We start from the raw sequence: 15,652 nt of genomic DNA, 5'->3' as shown, positions 1-15,652 counted from the left end.
TGTGTGTGTAGTAATAAAACTTCAGTGTTTAACTGTATAGTAATTTATTATCCAATGTAAATAAATATACATATTGAGAAAAAAACAAGATTTTAATGATCTTTACCTCTATTTATAAATCACAGTCATATATCACATGAATATGTCTTATTGAAAAAATGCTTTAATGATCACATCACTAATGAAGCACAGAGATTATCTAAGTGTTTGTACTAAATTGTGGGTGTAAAAAAGGAGACTAGTTATTAATGGCCATTGCCCTTATATAGTAATTATATAATAAATCAGTCCTATATCACATGAGTACATGAATCCATGTAGTATTTCAAAAAAATATAATGATGATACCTCTCAAACAAAGCACTGAGATTACTATATATATATATATATATATATATATATATAAGTGTTTGTACTAAACTGGGTGAGTAAAGAAACTTTGGATCTTGATCTTACAGCAACACCGCAAAACAAATTTATGCCTGATCATTTCTAGAATTGTCCAAGAAATCTACAAATGCACCTGCATCTGCACGCACATCTTCCAGTGTGTCTCCAACTCTTGAATGTATAGAAGACATAATTTTCATTGCTTGGCATAAACAGTCCCCTTCAATCTTTTTATTTTCTAAGTTTTGTTTATGAATTTGCATCACTATTTCATGTTCTTCCTTTTGAAACTTTGACAACATTTCATAGGACTCTCTGCCAACACTGTCTTCCACTTGCCTTTTCTTTGCTTTAAACTTTTTCCCACTCACTTTTCCTCTCGCACTGGAAGACTGTATTGGTGACAATTCACTTGGAAAGGTAACTGGTACCGATGCCAAAACAGAGGTGGAAGGAAGAGGTGTGCTACAAATTGAAGCTACTGTTGCAAATTGAAGCTACTGTACATCAACAGAGGTTGAAGGAAGTGGTGTACAGTGGTTGGAGGAGCTTGAGGATGACACTACAGTTCCATGAACATCCTTAGAAGTTAAAGAAAGAGGTGTGCGGTGGATGGCAGGACTGTAGAGCAAAGCTGCAGTTCCCGATGACTCAACAAAAGAGGTGCAAGCAGCAGGTGCACTATCATTTCCTCTGGCAGGCATGAGCGAAATAGGCACTGAGCGTGCTGTGGATGGCTGTTCAGTCATGGCCATCGGCTCATCCAACTGCTCTCCCTTCTCATTAATAACAACGACAGTGACATCTGTGAACAAACAAATAACATTAATGAAAGTAACAGTATGGTTGTTTACAGTATAGTGTTTAAGTATATGAATGGATTGCCTCTTCCATTGAACGAGTAATATAGTTACAAGGTACATAATAATGTTCAACCCTCTCTAAGCAAGATGAACTTAAATTGGTTTCTGGTCAATACAGATTTTCTAAGGCCTTGACAGATCTATTACAAGCCAGAAATTTCTGCTTTATCTGGAATTTGTCAAGTCTGGGTGGGTCTTCTGTCAGACAGATTCCATGTAAACCAAAGTAGGTCCGTCATATCAGGGTATTTTCTGTGCATGCACACCATTTTTTCAAGGAAGCTCTTAAGGCAAGTTTACATGAAAACACCAATTTTGTCTACAGAATAGTTGGTCTCTATGCTACAAAACAGTTTAGAGTCGTCTGAGTATGCTGCATGACCATGTGGTGAAATATTTTGCTGGATTAAGCCAAACCAAAGAGTCCCATGATATTAATCAAGTATAGATGAAAACTGGGTTAAGAACAAGAAAATTATTGGAACCACTGCTCCAAAGTGATGAATAATTTGCAAAAATAAGGATGGCATCAGAAATATTTGCAAGTCTGAATATACTAGAACTCAATATCACATTTAAGAACAGAAATGTGATATGTAAAACAGAAAATTTATTACTTAATGGAACCAACCTGTTGGCCATGTCACTGTCACTGTGGTTTGGGTCCGGTTCTAGCTCGTCTGCGATGAGAGCAAGGATTTTCTCCAATACAGGGTCTGGCTTGACAACTGGACTTAGAGGACCACCTCCTGTTCAACACAGTTTTTTCCTCTGGTCACTAACAAACTTCTTGGCCCTGAAATTATTTCACATCATTAGGCATAAAAAAGTTACATATTTTCATTTATTTTTCCTGCACTGCACAGTACAAGAAAGATACCATACCATAATTTCATATTGATAAATTATCATCTATAAAAGCTACATAAACAAAAATTAAAGAAATATTGTAGCCTAATTGCTGTTGTTCTTATGAAGAATGGTAAGAACTAATAAATTTCAGGATAAAACTATAGAATAACACTTCCTCTCTAATCATTAAAAAACAATGAAAGATTATAGAAACATTACTGGTCAGCATTGTCTGTGATGTTTTAAAGTGGGGAGCACTTGTTGTGAGGTTTGGTCAGCTTTGGATAGGATGGGATAGGTTTGATTAGATTAGGTTAGGTTAGGTTAGGTTAGGCTAGGCTAGGCTAGGTTAGGTTTGGTTAGATTATGTTAGGTAAATAAGTCACAGACAAACCTAACCTAATTCAATCTGATATAACCTAATCTAAACTAAAATAAAGTAACCTAACCAAACTTATCCTGTCCTATATGGCTTATGTGAGGTTAGGTTAGGTTACTTAAGTTTAAATTAGATTAGGTAACACTCACAGACCAACCTAACCAAACTTAATCAAGCCTAACTTAATTCAATGTTATGTAACCTCACAAGAGCTGTCCACCCTCACAACATCACAGACATGTTATATTATAATTATATATTGGGTACTCTAGCTCCTTGCATGGTTCTCTTAGTGTTTGGAGAGGTGCTAATACTATAGTTTCACAAAATAATCAAATGCATATTTCTAAGAAAACTTTAAATCATTCATGCAAAGTACTAGGGTAAAGGCAATTAGAGACTTAATATTCTGTCTGTCAGGAGAGGGTAGTTGAGATAAGGAAGCAACTGGAGGATTCAATTGAGATGGAGAAAGTGGAGTGACATTATATTATTTTTAATGGTGACTTTTACCTGTCTACAGAACAGTAGGTTGACTTTTTTACCACACACATTTCCCTTGACTTCTAAACCCTGTCCTTCTTAGAAACAATCTTAGATGGGTAGATTGTAAAATTCTTAATGTTTTACAAAGGTACTCATTAATAAACTACAACAAGAACAATTATTATTATGTACCAATTACCCAACAGAAATCCTCTTTACCGGTAAGTGGTAACTAACAGTAACATTAATTTAACCTGATAACACTGACATTTAACTAATTTTTCATCTCATAATTACTTTCTACCGTAGGAGTGTGGAAAAGTAAACTTGCTAATTACCAAACGACATTTTAAAACCAACATACTAACCTTGATCTCATGTTTTCCTAAATCTTCTTAATCTGTTTTACAGTCCTCTGCGGCCCCAGACCACTGGCAGCAAGAGAGTTCGTGATCTCCTCCCATACTCTTGCCTTGACCGGTATAATGCGGGCGTTGGTCACGGTTGGTGGCTTTGCTGAGGAGAACACCTCTTCTTTCATTGATTAAGTCTAATAGAAGTATCCTCTCCTCTTCTCCCATGTGCTGCATTCGTTCACTTCGCAACATTTTTGCAAGAGAACATAAAGTTCATTCATCTGCAGCGGGTTGGGAGATGTTCGATTTGTCACTGCGACTTGGCTATGTAACATGTTCGTATAATATTCAAACAACCTACTATTTTATGTGTACATGATACTATATCACATATTTTATGCTAGTATATATGTTTTGATGAAAAATTAGCTGAAAATTCTCCGCAATAAACAATAAAAAATGAACAAGTCGACATATCCGAACACAACCAAACTTTCAGAAATGCCACTCTATGCGCATACATAAACAGAGCGACCACACAACCTTTCAAGGGCTGCCAACTGTGAAAGTAAGGGAGCGGGTGGTTGAGTGAGTGTTTAACGCTAAGGCAAATTTGACTTCACTCACGTTAGGGTTAGTGAGAGTGCGAGGGTTAAGGGACCATTTGAGTGTTGTTTTAAGCTATTTTAAGCTATCAGTTTTTGACCACTGCTTTGACCCTTTTATGGGACTGGCATTTCAGTGGGCATTTTTTTTTTATTGGATTTTTGTTGCCCTTGGTCAGTGTCCTTTCTACATAAAAAAAAAAAAAAGACAAAGCCACACGCCTTGCACAGGTACCCTTGGATGACTACTCTCACTTCTCAAGGAAAAGGTTAAGCTCCTATCAACCGTTTAAGATCAGCCATATACTCGTATCTCAACTGATACTAGAATCACAAACACTGAAGACCTGTGTACAGTCAGCTCTTTCAATTAGCACAATTCACAAGGTCAAAAAGGGTAACACTTCCTCTAACCGCATGAGACCAGCTGCTTCAGCCAGTATATTCAGACACATTGGCATCAGAAGGCAATATTCCCTCTACCAACAAGCGGTACAACAAGTTTCTGTTATTAGCACACAAAGCTTCACTGGATGCACATGGGTTAGATACTCTTGCATTACCCAGCCGCACTCCTTCCACCAGCAGAAGGTGATACCACAGTTCCACAGTTAAGTACATAAAGCTTGACTGGCACTAAATGCTTAGATACACTGTCATTGCGCTACCAAGCTACACTCCCTCCATCACAACAGTACAAGGTGCCACCACAGTTCCTACCATCAGTGCAAGACGCTCTCCCTGGCTTACCTTGTCGCTCACCTTAGTATCGAGGTGGTTGCCGTCTTTGTAGGTGAACCAAACCTTGGAGTCGTTGCAATGGGTGAATGTGTAGGCCTTCACCCAATGTTTGCGGTCCGTGTCCCCTCGGCCTCGCGTCACCACACCGGTCATCAAGTGTGGCGGTCCCAAGTCCCACTGAAGTCACTGGTGTTTTGCAAGGGATGGAGAGAGCAGATTAAGTCTCGATTATAGTTGAGAATGCTGGCAAGGGTTACAGCCCACGGGATTTGGGAGAAAGGTTGTTGATAAGGTAGGTAAGAATAAAAGAACATAGTAAGATACAAGCAAGAACACAAGGGAAACAGCAAGAAGCCAGGAGGCACACACTTGGCAGTCCTCACACAAAGCATACCTACAGTAAGTAAGTGCACCTATCATTCCTATCCATAAATTTGTCTAGTCTCTTAAAAGCTTCCTATTAATTTTGGTTACTGAGTCACATCATTGTTACTTCTTTGAGGATGAGATGCGTTTTTCTCTTTTCTTTGTTTCTACAGTGTGTGTGTGTGTGTGTGTGTGTGTGTGTGTGTGTGTGAAATTCATCTACAGCCTTCAGAATCCCGTGCTAAGTTCATGATTACCTTCCCGCAGAGAGCTTAGCAAGTGTCTTTACTTACCATCCTTCCTGCGAGCACACCAAGCGCGATGGGAGTTAGGCGCCGCGTCCTCCCTGGGCTGGCACGATTTGCTGCGGCGCCAAGGCTTGTGGCAGCTAGCGGTGAGCTGCACGTCCACGCCCTCACTGATCACTGTTTTGCACTCTGCGACACGAAAGCAAAACACGCTTAGTTGACTGATTACATGATATTGCGTAGTGCTGCGACAATATGAGAGAGAGAGAGAGAGAGAGAGAGAGAGAGAGAGAGAGAGAGAGAGAGAGAGAGAAGGCGGGGAATGGACACATTCTGCCTTAATCCTTAATCTATAAGCGATAACTTAAGTTTTTCTCCCATTGTGTGTGTGTGTGTGTGTGTGTGTGTGTGTGTGTGTGTGTGTGTGTGTGTGTTTCATTTTTTACTGATCATGAATTAATAAATTTATGATACTATACTTCATTCCGTCCGTTTTAATCTCTCTCTCTCTCTCTCTCTCTCTCTCTCTCTCTCTCTCTCTCTCTCTCTCTCTCTCTCTCTCTCTCTAAGTGGCAAGTAATGTGCCTGCGCAGATACTACGTGATCAAATCTTACGCTACCTTTCTTTCCAGATCTCCATCCCTCTCAGAAAGAATAAGATGAGAATCACATTTATTTAAAGCACAAGGAAACAATTGGTTGGAGCAAATTTAAGCCGTGACCAAGAGGCAGCTCAGTTGTTCGGTGAAAGTTGTTTTAAGCTTCAGTCAACAAGTTGACCTCCACCATGTGCCCTTTACTTATATTGTTGTTTATTTCCTTATATCAACAAATACTCGTAAATATGGAATGTCCTGCTCTCGCAAGCTGTAACAAAGCACCCCATCGCTGCTGAGTTCCCGTGACGCGTGTCTTGTCTACGACCATTTGTGATGGCATTATGAATCTTGCCTGTATGTGCAAGGAATTAGTACAAAGATGGATGTAGTCTGGTAATGGTGAAATGCTGTCTACAGAATATAGTTATGTGGAGTTCGGATATATTTTCTTTGACTTGGTGAGTGGTAGATCTGTAAACTGGAATAACTCATTATCACTCAAGCAATAGACAGATGCATTGGTTATCACCAGTGAATATCAGTTAATTATATCTATGAAAATATACAAAAAATAGGAGCTTCGAAACGACACTGCAGAATTAGATGCAGAATGTCGTTCAGAAAGTCTCCCCCAGGAGCAGCGCAGTCGGCGCGTCTCAGCATACACACAAGAAGAACCCAACATATACAGCGGTTGTAATTCTTTTGATGAGGAAGGGATGTTGGTCAAGGGTAACCCGAATGTATTATTGCTTCACAATAAATGAAGAGAGAAAAAAAAAATTCGAGTACGACTTAAAGTTTTTGTGGTAACAAGATCCATCGGTAAAATGTCCCACAGAGACAGTAACACCACTAAGTACTAACCACGGCAAGACAACACGTGTACTCTACTTGCACAAGGCTGTCATTCCTCTTATCCCCGCCTCTTTATCTTAAATGCAAACAAAAAGTAAAAGAACAAAAACAGATTGCACGGTATGGGAGACAACGCGCGGAAACAGAAATACGTGTTCATGTCCAGACAGCAATTTCAAAGCAATCCCGAGGAAAGACTCCAGTGTTGGCCTGGTACAACAAGCCCACGTGTGACTGGACTGGTTTGGACAATGCAAAAATTACATTCGGATAAAATAACCGACTTGAAACTCATGTAAAGTGCATGAGTTACTCTTTTTCTTTCCTTTTAAGAGTCTTCAGTCACAGCATAATGAATGTAATGCTTCACACTGCCTTGCTCCTTGAGGCTATTTACAAATTTCCAAAACGAGGGTACAAGTAGTCTATCTGAACTCTCTCTCTCTCTCTCTCTCTCTCTCTCTCTCTCTCTCTCTCTCTCTCTCTCTCTCTCTCTCTCTCTCTCTATTATAGCCAATACCTCCTCATTAGAAATTCAGTAAGCTAGGAGTGTGGCATATCATGCAGATCTACCTAGAGGTGCTTGCCTTGATTGACACCTGACTATCTCGGAGAAGGTTACGAAACCAAATGACAAAAATGCTAAGCCGCAGCAAATCAGCTGGAGCGAACTTAACAATGTACGTCACATGACAAACACAGGCACTTTGGCACAAATAAACGCACATTTTCAATTAATATTTGTGACCATTAACTTGAATTATTGTTTTTATCAGGAGAGAGAGAGAGAGAGAGAGAGAGAGAGAGAGAGAGAGAGAGAGAGAGAGAGAGAGAGAGAGAGAGAGAGAGAGAGAGAGAGAGAGAGAGAGAGAGAGAGAGAGAGAGAGAGAGAGAGAGAGAGAGAGAGAGAGAGAGAGAGATGGAAGCCTGGGCAGAGAAGGGGGATAGTGTAGATAAGGGAAGGGGGAGGCGTGGTCAAGGCAGCACGTTAGCCCCAAGGAACACCACACTCCATACACTTTTCCTGTTCTCCTTCGTGCGTCTCTAAATGTTTCACTGTTACTCCTTCCGGGTTAACATTTTCAGGACTTCTGATCATGATTACTGATTTACGTGGGCTTTTAATTATTCTCGTTTTAATAACGTGGGCGTAGCTCAATTAGTCCCAGCCCTAATGGAAATTGTTTTACGCCACCGGCTGGGAGTATACCAACGATCTTGTCACAGGCTTACCACACCATCCTTTGGTGTTACCAAAGGTGAACAAAGCGAAAGTAAAATGTGATTAGAGTTTGCTGCCTCATGAACTGTATTTCAGCCAGATAATAAGAATACTGAGAAGAGTCTTGATGGCAGTAAGGTTTTGATGTTCGCTCATTAGGTGTGAGGCGCTTTACTTGTAGTGATACACCTCGCTCATCAAGCATACGAGTACGTGTTGTTAAAGGACACACTGTGTACACGCTCTCTTACATGAGTACAAAAGTTTATCCTCCAGCTGAACACCTCACAAAGAAAACACAAAGACATCTTATACAGTACTGTGAAAAACCTGGCCAGAATTCCTTCCCTCACGTATGTCTCACCTCGCTGTATGCGTATCGATAATTTCTTCACGGAGTTGAAATCTCTCGTCGTTCTTTTTGCCCGCTTCCAACTTTAATGTGCCTACCAGGTCAGGTTCACGTTACTGCTTCATAAAAACCCCATTCGAATTGAGTGTCTGTTTTGCCATCCAATCCTCTGACACTGGAGGATCACTGGACGGTCACAACACGGAGTATTTGGGCTCCATCTAAGTCTCAAGTCTCTCTGGCGCTGCGTCGTAGTTTCCTTGACAGTACTTGGATGTTCAAATTAAGATACACTATGCTAATGCGGACTGCTGCCGGGGGAACTTCGAAGCAGCTGTATATGCATTCATATAAAACAAAATGTGCTTGAATGAGAACCAAGGAGGAATAAACTGGGAAAGAGATAATAATGTTAGGTAAAGCATGAAAACATAAGAAGTAAGCACATTAAGTTCGGAAAAAGAAAATTCACTACAACTTTTTGGTTAAGAATGATAGGGCACAATGATATGTAATACTTTTCTTCTTCATACAAATGGATAAGGTATTTTGCTTACCGAGTCCATGAACCTTTTCCAAAATATATTACGCACTATTAGATTTCACAAAAATCTCTCTCTCTCTCTCTCTCTCTCTCTCTCTCTCTCTCTCTCTCTCTCTCTCTCTCTCTCTCTCTCTCTCTCTCTCTCTCTCATTACTCCCCTCAGCACCCAGACACAGTAGCTCCTCTCACCGCTGCCCGGTCCTTCACCTCCACCTGCATCACCTCCAAAAGGCATATTTCTGAACCTGGGCAGGGTAGTATCATAACTCTTCCTGACACAAAAAACAGTCTTGCGGAGTGTACCCAAATGGACGGAAGGTAAGAAATTAGTATCATGAATTCAGTGAGGGGAGAGCGTGACGAAAAACAATTAATTGGAGTACAAAAATTCCTAGGGTTCGAAGTCATGGATATTTCAGGAACTAAGACATATGTGCGTACACACACACACACACACACACACACACACACACACACATACGACGTTCTTGAAGGAGGGTCTCACTAGGCAAGGCTACACGAGAAGCTGCTCACTGTCTTAGATACAGCAGAACACTAATGCCTTTATCACGGATGCTGCACATTTAATTTGTCATCAGTGTAATCGTTTAGACCCATTTACGTGCGTGCGTGTCTGAGTGGTTATTTACTCACTTGACTAATGTGTGTGTGTGTGTGTTTTTTTTTTTCTCAAGCTATCATTTCCTATGAATTAGGATAATATGAGTACGTTTGCGGAGAGAGAGAGAGAGAGAGAGAGAGAGAGAGAGAGAGAGAGAGAGAGAGAGAGAGAGAGAGAGAGAGGGGGGGGGGATGAGACGAGGCGAGACGAGACGAGATCACACACACACACACACACACACACACACACACACACACATACACACACACACACACACACACACACACACACACACACACACACACACACACACACACACACACACACACACAGCCAGCATAAAAAACAACATTCTTTCAGCTGCTGCAGACAGTGCCTGAAGGAGGGCCCGTTCGTGTGTGTGCCCTGTGTTGTCGTCGCCTTGGTAGCACCACACCCACGTATCCCTACGAGACCCCAGCAGCATCACGAAGTTAGTAAACGTGCACCTGACCGCCAGAAACAAAGTATTAAGAGACACGCTATACTTTAAAAGGAAGGTTTTTTGCTATTTTAGTGCCCATTTAGCCCTAAGCGGCCATAGGATGAGCGAGGAACGTCCTGAGGTGCATCGATAATGTCAGGGTCTAGCGGTCGAGAATGTGCTCATATCAGGTGTCGAGATTGTTCACGAGATTTAACAGCCGGCGATGCTATACCTGTCAATCAGCTCATTGTTATTCACAGGCAACATGTTCATCGCCTGCACCTTCCCTACCTTCTTCTGTATTTTACACGACCCTATCAGATGTAATCAGAGATGATAAAACAGCATGACGAGTAATCACGACGCCGGGTGAAAGCAATAACCGAAGAGCGAAAGGTAAGGGACGGGGCTAGGCAAGAACAGTCCCTTGCGCCGAGAAATTACAAGGTTGAAAATGGTGTGTAGTAGTTAAATGTGAATGGTATGGCGAGGAATGATAGTATGCCAGCGACAGCCACACTGGTTGATGTGGAGGCAAGGAAATGTTAGGAGGTTACAGGCGTCTTGTTCGTAAGAAGTCTGTAATAATAAAAAAAAAGAAAAAAGTACTTTAGCAATAGTTCAGGGAAGAGAATAGGGTGATGAAGAGAAATATAGTTCTGCGAAGGACAGATTACGTTAACTGAGGTTCTGTATTAATGAAAAAACATCCTTCAAAATTAGCTTTGAGATGAAGTCCGCGACGGTTCATGGGCCGCGACGGTTCATGGGCCTACTCCACATGAACAAGGAACTGTGTAACTTTGAAGAAGTGTCGCGGCTTACCCTAACCTGCAGGCTTGCCCGGGGACTAGTAGGAGATTCCCTGTAACCAGTTGGGGGCAATAAGCAGCAGGAAAGGACTAATTAACAGTTCTGAAGAGCCAGGATAGGCCTAGCAAGCCACTGGTGTTACAGTTTTTGCTCAAGAAACGCAGAACGTGCCTCGGAATCGGACTGACCAAAGAGTAACGAACCGGAATGGAACTGGACATGAAAATAGGAAACAAAAGACAATAAAGATTGCAACGATAAACTTGGCAACATTCAAGGATAAAGAAGAGGAAATAATAGAGATGATGAAGGAAAGAAAGCTGGAAATCGTTGGATTATGTGAAACTAGAATCAAAGAGAAAGGAGAAAAAACATTACATGAAAATTATAAGATCATATATAGTGGTAATGAGGATGGAAGACATGGGGTTGCTATAATGATGTCACCACTGATGGCAGAAAGGATGGACAGTATGGACTGCAGAAATGAGAGAGTGATGGGTATAACGTTAACTATAGAACAGACAAAAATTAGCATTATCCAAACATATGCTCCACAACAGGGCAGAAGTCTGAGGGAGAAAGAGCAGTTTTATGAAACTCTACAGGAAATGACAGAAACAATAAGACATCACGAGAATGTCATTGTCATGGGAGACATGAATGGACATGTCGGACAGAATAGAGATGGAGTAGAGCACGTCATCGGAGAGTTTAGCATTGGCGAAAGGAACCAGGAGGGAGAAAGAATAATAGATTATTGTGTGATGAATAACATGTCCATTATGAATACTTATTATAAACATCAGGAGAGCCATAAATGGACATGGTATCGGTGGAATGCAGCACAACAAGGATATACTGAGAGGTCAATGATTGACCTGTTTCTCACCAACAAGAAAAACATATTTAAAGATGTTAGGACCATACCATCTGTGTCCTTAGACTCTGACCACAGGTTGGTGGTGGCTAAATTAAAAATTGTAAAACCAAAGGAAAAAGTCAAGAAAAAGCAAAAGAGATTCAAACTGGAAAACCTCAAGGACGAAGAGAAGAAGCAAGCACTGCGGCAACTGGTAACATTACGAAAACCAACCGAACTGGAATTGGAAGAAATGAACATAGAAGAAGAATGGAATAAATTCAAGAACACCGTGTATGGGGCAGCTGAGGAGACAGTTGGTATTAAAATCAAATATGGAACCAAAAAGAAAAGTACTGCATGGTGGACTTATGATGTTAAGGAAGCAGTCAAAGAAAAAACAAGATCTTTCAGAAAATGGATGAAAACAAGAAACATTGAAGATAGAGAAGATTACGTAGATAAACGAAACAGTGCAGAAGCAACCAAAAGAGCAGCCAAGGAGGACATGTGGATCAAGATTGGTCAAGATCTAGAGAGACACGTAGAAGGAACAAGAAAATTATTGTATAACATGGCTAAGAACTATAGGAAAGGAAATAACGAATCAACATATGCAATAATGAACAAAACAGGAGAATTACTAACAAAACCACAGGAGATTGAAGAAAGATGGAGAGAATACTTCCAAGAACTTCTAAATGTGGAGGATGTGGAAGTGGATGAAGAGCGGAATCTAGATATACAGGAGGAACAAGGAGAGAACCCAAATGAGATCAGTATAGAGGAAGTGAAGGAGGCACTAAAGAAGATGAGAAGCGGCAAAGCCCCAGGGGACGACGAGCTCCCTATAGAGCTATTTAAAGCTGCTGGGGAAGAATGTGTAGAGTGGATGAGGTACATTTTCAGTAATGCGTGGAAAGAGGAGAAAGTGCCCCATGACTGGCACAAAGCAATAGTATGTCCAATATATAAGAAAGGCAGTAAAACAGATTGTGCAAATTATAGAGGTATATCCCTGTTATCTCATGTTGGAAAATTGTATGAAAGAATAGTTGAGAAAAGATTAAGAACCTGTGTCGAGGAGAAACTAGGAATATGGCAGTATGGTTTCAGGCCCAATAGGAGCACGACAGATCTAGTGTTCACTTTAAAGATGATAATGGAGAAGAATTGGGAGTGGAGCATTGATAAATATGTGGCTTTTATAGATCTGGAAAAAGCCTTTGATAGAATTAGAAGAGATTGCTTGTGGAGAGTCTTACAACATCAAGACTACGGCATAAACTCTAAACTGATACGAGTAATTAAGAGTATATATAAGAACACGGAGAGCAGAGTCAAGAACAGAGAGCTGGAGAGTGAATGGTTTAGCATTAAGACAGGAGTGAGACAAGGGGGAGTGCTCTCTCCTTTGCTATTCATTATATACATGGACAGATGCCTGAAGGAAGTGTGTGTAAGGGAGGATAAAGAGATCACGCTGGCCTATGCAGACGATGTCGCTGTCGTGACAGGAAGCCAACAAGATCTTCAAGAGGCCATGACAAGATGGAATGATGTCTTAAATAGGGAAGGAATGAGAATGAACAAACAAAAAACAGAAATAATGAAAGTTGGCAGAATAAAGGAGGAATGTAATATTTACATAGAAAACGCTAAACTGAAACAGACCGACAAATTTTGTTATCTGGGAGTACTTTTCGACGAGGAAAACAGACAGAATATAGAAATTTTAAATAGAATACAGAAGTACAATGCAAATGTCAGTGCATTGTATCCCATACTTAAAGATAAGAATATTCCAACAAAAGCTAAAACCATAATATTTACAACAATACTAAGACCAGTACTTCTATATGGGTCAGAAACTTGGACACTGACAACAAGAACATCTTCACAAATACAAGCAGCAGAAATGAGAGTTCTGAGAATGATCCGAGGTGTGACCAGACTTGATAGAATTAGAAATGAAGAAACCAGAGAGAGATTAGGGATAACATCTGTACTGAAGATAATTGAAAAGAACAAATTGAGATGGTATGGACATGTCCAAAGAATGGAAGATACAAGATACGCAAGGAAGTTTCTGGAATGGGTTCCTCTAGGCAGGAGGCCGGTGGGACGACCTAGGAAGCGATGGATGCAGGGAGTTGAAGAAGCTGCTGAACGAAGAGGAAGAAATCTACAAGAAATAACCAGAGATGAGGATTTCATGGATAGAGACCTTTGGAGAAGATTTGTAGAGGCCGGACACTGACAGGCATTGCCTACCTTGCGTCTGGTGAGAAAGGTGAGAATGAAGACGTAGTAACGGGCACGCTATGGCACATTCTCTTTGGTAGCTGCCAACGCCGGCTGTACATGGTGTTTTCTCTCAGCTGCTCATGAACACTGGTGACGAGAACGCTGAAGAGAAATGAACAACAAGTGGCCGAGCAATGGAATGTTATTGTAGAAGTAACGTGAGCTGCGGCGATGGCTCGGGTCATGACGCCGCCCGCCCATCCTCCCACCTTCCCTCCCTCCAGTCCCTCCCTTCCCTCCTCTTCCTGCTCTCCATTCCTCCTTCCCAGGCTGTCACTTGTGTCTCCTTCGTGGTGGTGATGAACAGCCTGCTGATGACGAGCGCAGAGCGTGATGCTCGTTGAGGCGCTTGGTGAGGAGAAGGGGCACCTGGCACCCTTAAAGTGGTGCCCCGGTGCCTCTGATCTTGTGGGAATCAAGGGGGATGAGGGAGACAAGGACAGTAATCTTAGGATTTTGGAGAATGACTGCCACAGTAATCCTGAAATGTATGATGCGCGAGAAGCAAAACTTATTAATCGAGCTGCTGTTGCGTCACAGTACTCCAGGTTATAATGAATGAAATTACTGTAACGTTGTCTTTTCACCTCATACGCTATCATCATAATATCAAGACATTCTGTCTGCCTAGTGCTAGAATATTAGTCTTCACAAAAACATGATAGAAGATGTAACTGAATAGCGATGATGACAGAAGGATCATTGTTAATATAGTATATATATATATATATATATATATATATATATATATATATATATATATATATATATATATATATATATATATATATATATATATATATATATATATATATATATATATATATATCTCCATAAAAAAATTTTATGGAGATATAATTTTGTGTCGATAAGCTACTGTATAGACCCAGCAGCATTCTAGGACGGGGCACACCGGCACACGTGTAGTATCAAGAAAGTCGTATGCCATACATCCCTTAAGAGCGACAACATCAGACAGAAGCTACGTTCTAACTTAAAAGGCATTGTCTGCAGCCTCGCCTAACTCACAACTACAGAACGTTTAGTGAGCGCTATAAGACTAGGGCAAATGGGTGAGATGATAATATACTGACCCACCATTTCAACGACTGTAAAGAAAGAAGAATATTATGGCGACAGACTGAGAGGGAGTGGTAGTAAAGGTTCACTACATGTCCTGTAACTGTCGCCAATTAACTCCCAGGGCTGAGATCACGTACCTTGTCCTCAGCACCACTGATCGCCATAATATTCTCCTCACCTTAAGATCGCTGGGTGAGTGGCTTGACAGGCAACTTTATAGTGGTATACACACTCTGTACACCTCTTAACCAAGCACTACGTCTACGTCTCCTGCAGTATGATGAACAACTGAACTGATTATAGTGCACCACAACAACAAATTAGCGGCGTCCACCAGCAGCACCACCGCTGCTACCTCTTGTTAGGCGCTTCAACACTAACATGCTTCTGGTCTTATCTGCTGATGTTTAGGTACTCACGATAAAAAAAAATCCCTGGCAGATATAAAGGTGATAACACAAAGATGGAAATGAGGAGGTGTTATCTAACGTGTGTGAGAGGCCCCGTCAATGCTGGCAAAGGAAGAAATATGAAGTGCCACGTATGTCACCTGCTTCTTATGGTAATTATGGTGAGAGAGATCATAGGGATAAACTGCTGCTCGTCTTTGTTAAGTCACTCAATGACAGATTTTTTTT

General features: G+C 41.0%; 1 long non-coding RNA gene across 4 annotated transcripts; it reads right to left on the bottom strand.

The window, feature by feature from the left end:
* Positions 1 to 413: 413 nt before the first annotated feature.
* Positions 414 to 14,147, bottom strand: LOC135098362 (uncharacterized). Of its 4 annotated transcripts, none has more exons than XR_010266898.1 (6): positions 13,899 to 14,147; positions 5,332 to 5,475; positions 4,682 to 4,858; positions 3,339 to 3,607; positions 1,885 to 2,049; positions 414 to 1,195 (listed from the first exon to the last, which is right to left on the bottom strand). It is a non-coding gene; the product is annotated as an uncharacterized LOC135098362 (long non-coding RNA). The 4 variants fall into 4 exon arrangements; XR_010266896.1 differs by lacking the exon at positions 13,899 to 14,147 and adding an exon at positions 8,330 to 8,397; XR_010266897.1 differs by lacking the exon at positions 13,899 to 14,147 and adding an exon at positions 8,330 to 8,397 and having other exon boundaries at positions 4,694 to 4,858.
* Positions 14,148 to 15,652: the final 1,505 nt, after the last annotated feature.

This window comes from Scylla paramamosain, unplaced genomic scaffold (genome assembly GCF_035594125.1).
Source record: "Scylla paramamosain isolate STU-SP2022 unplaced genomic scaffold, ASM3559412v1 Contig58, whole genome shotgun sequence".
Lineage (NCBI taxonomy): Eukaryota > Metazoa > Arthropoda > Malacostraca > Decapoda > Portunidae > Scylla > Scylla paramamosain.
The sequence above is the reverse complement of the archived record's forward strand: the minus strand, read 5'-3'. Positions and strand labels throughout refer to the sequence as shown.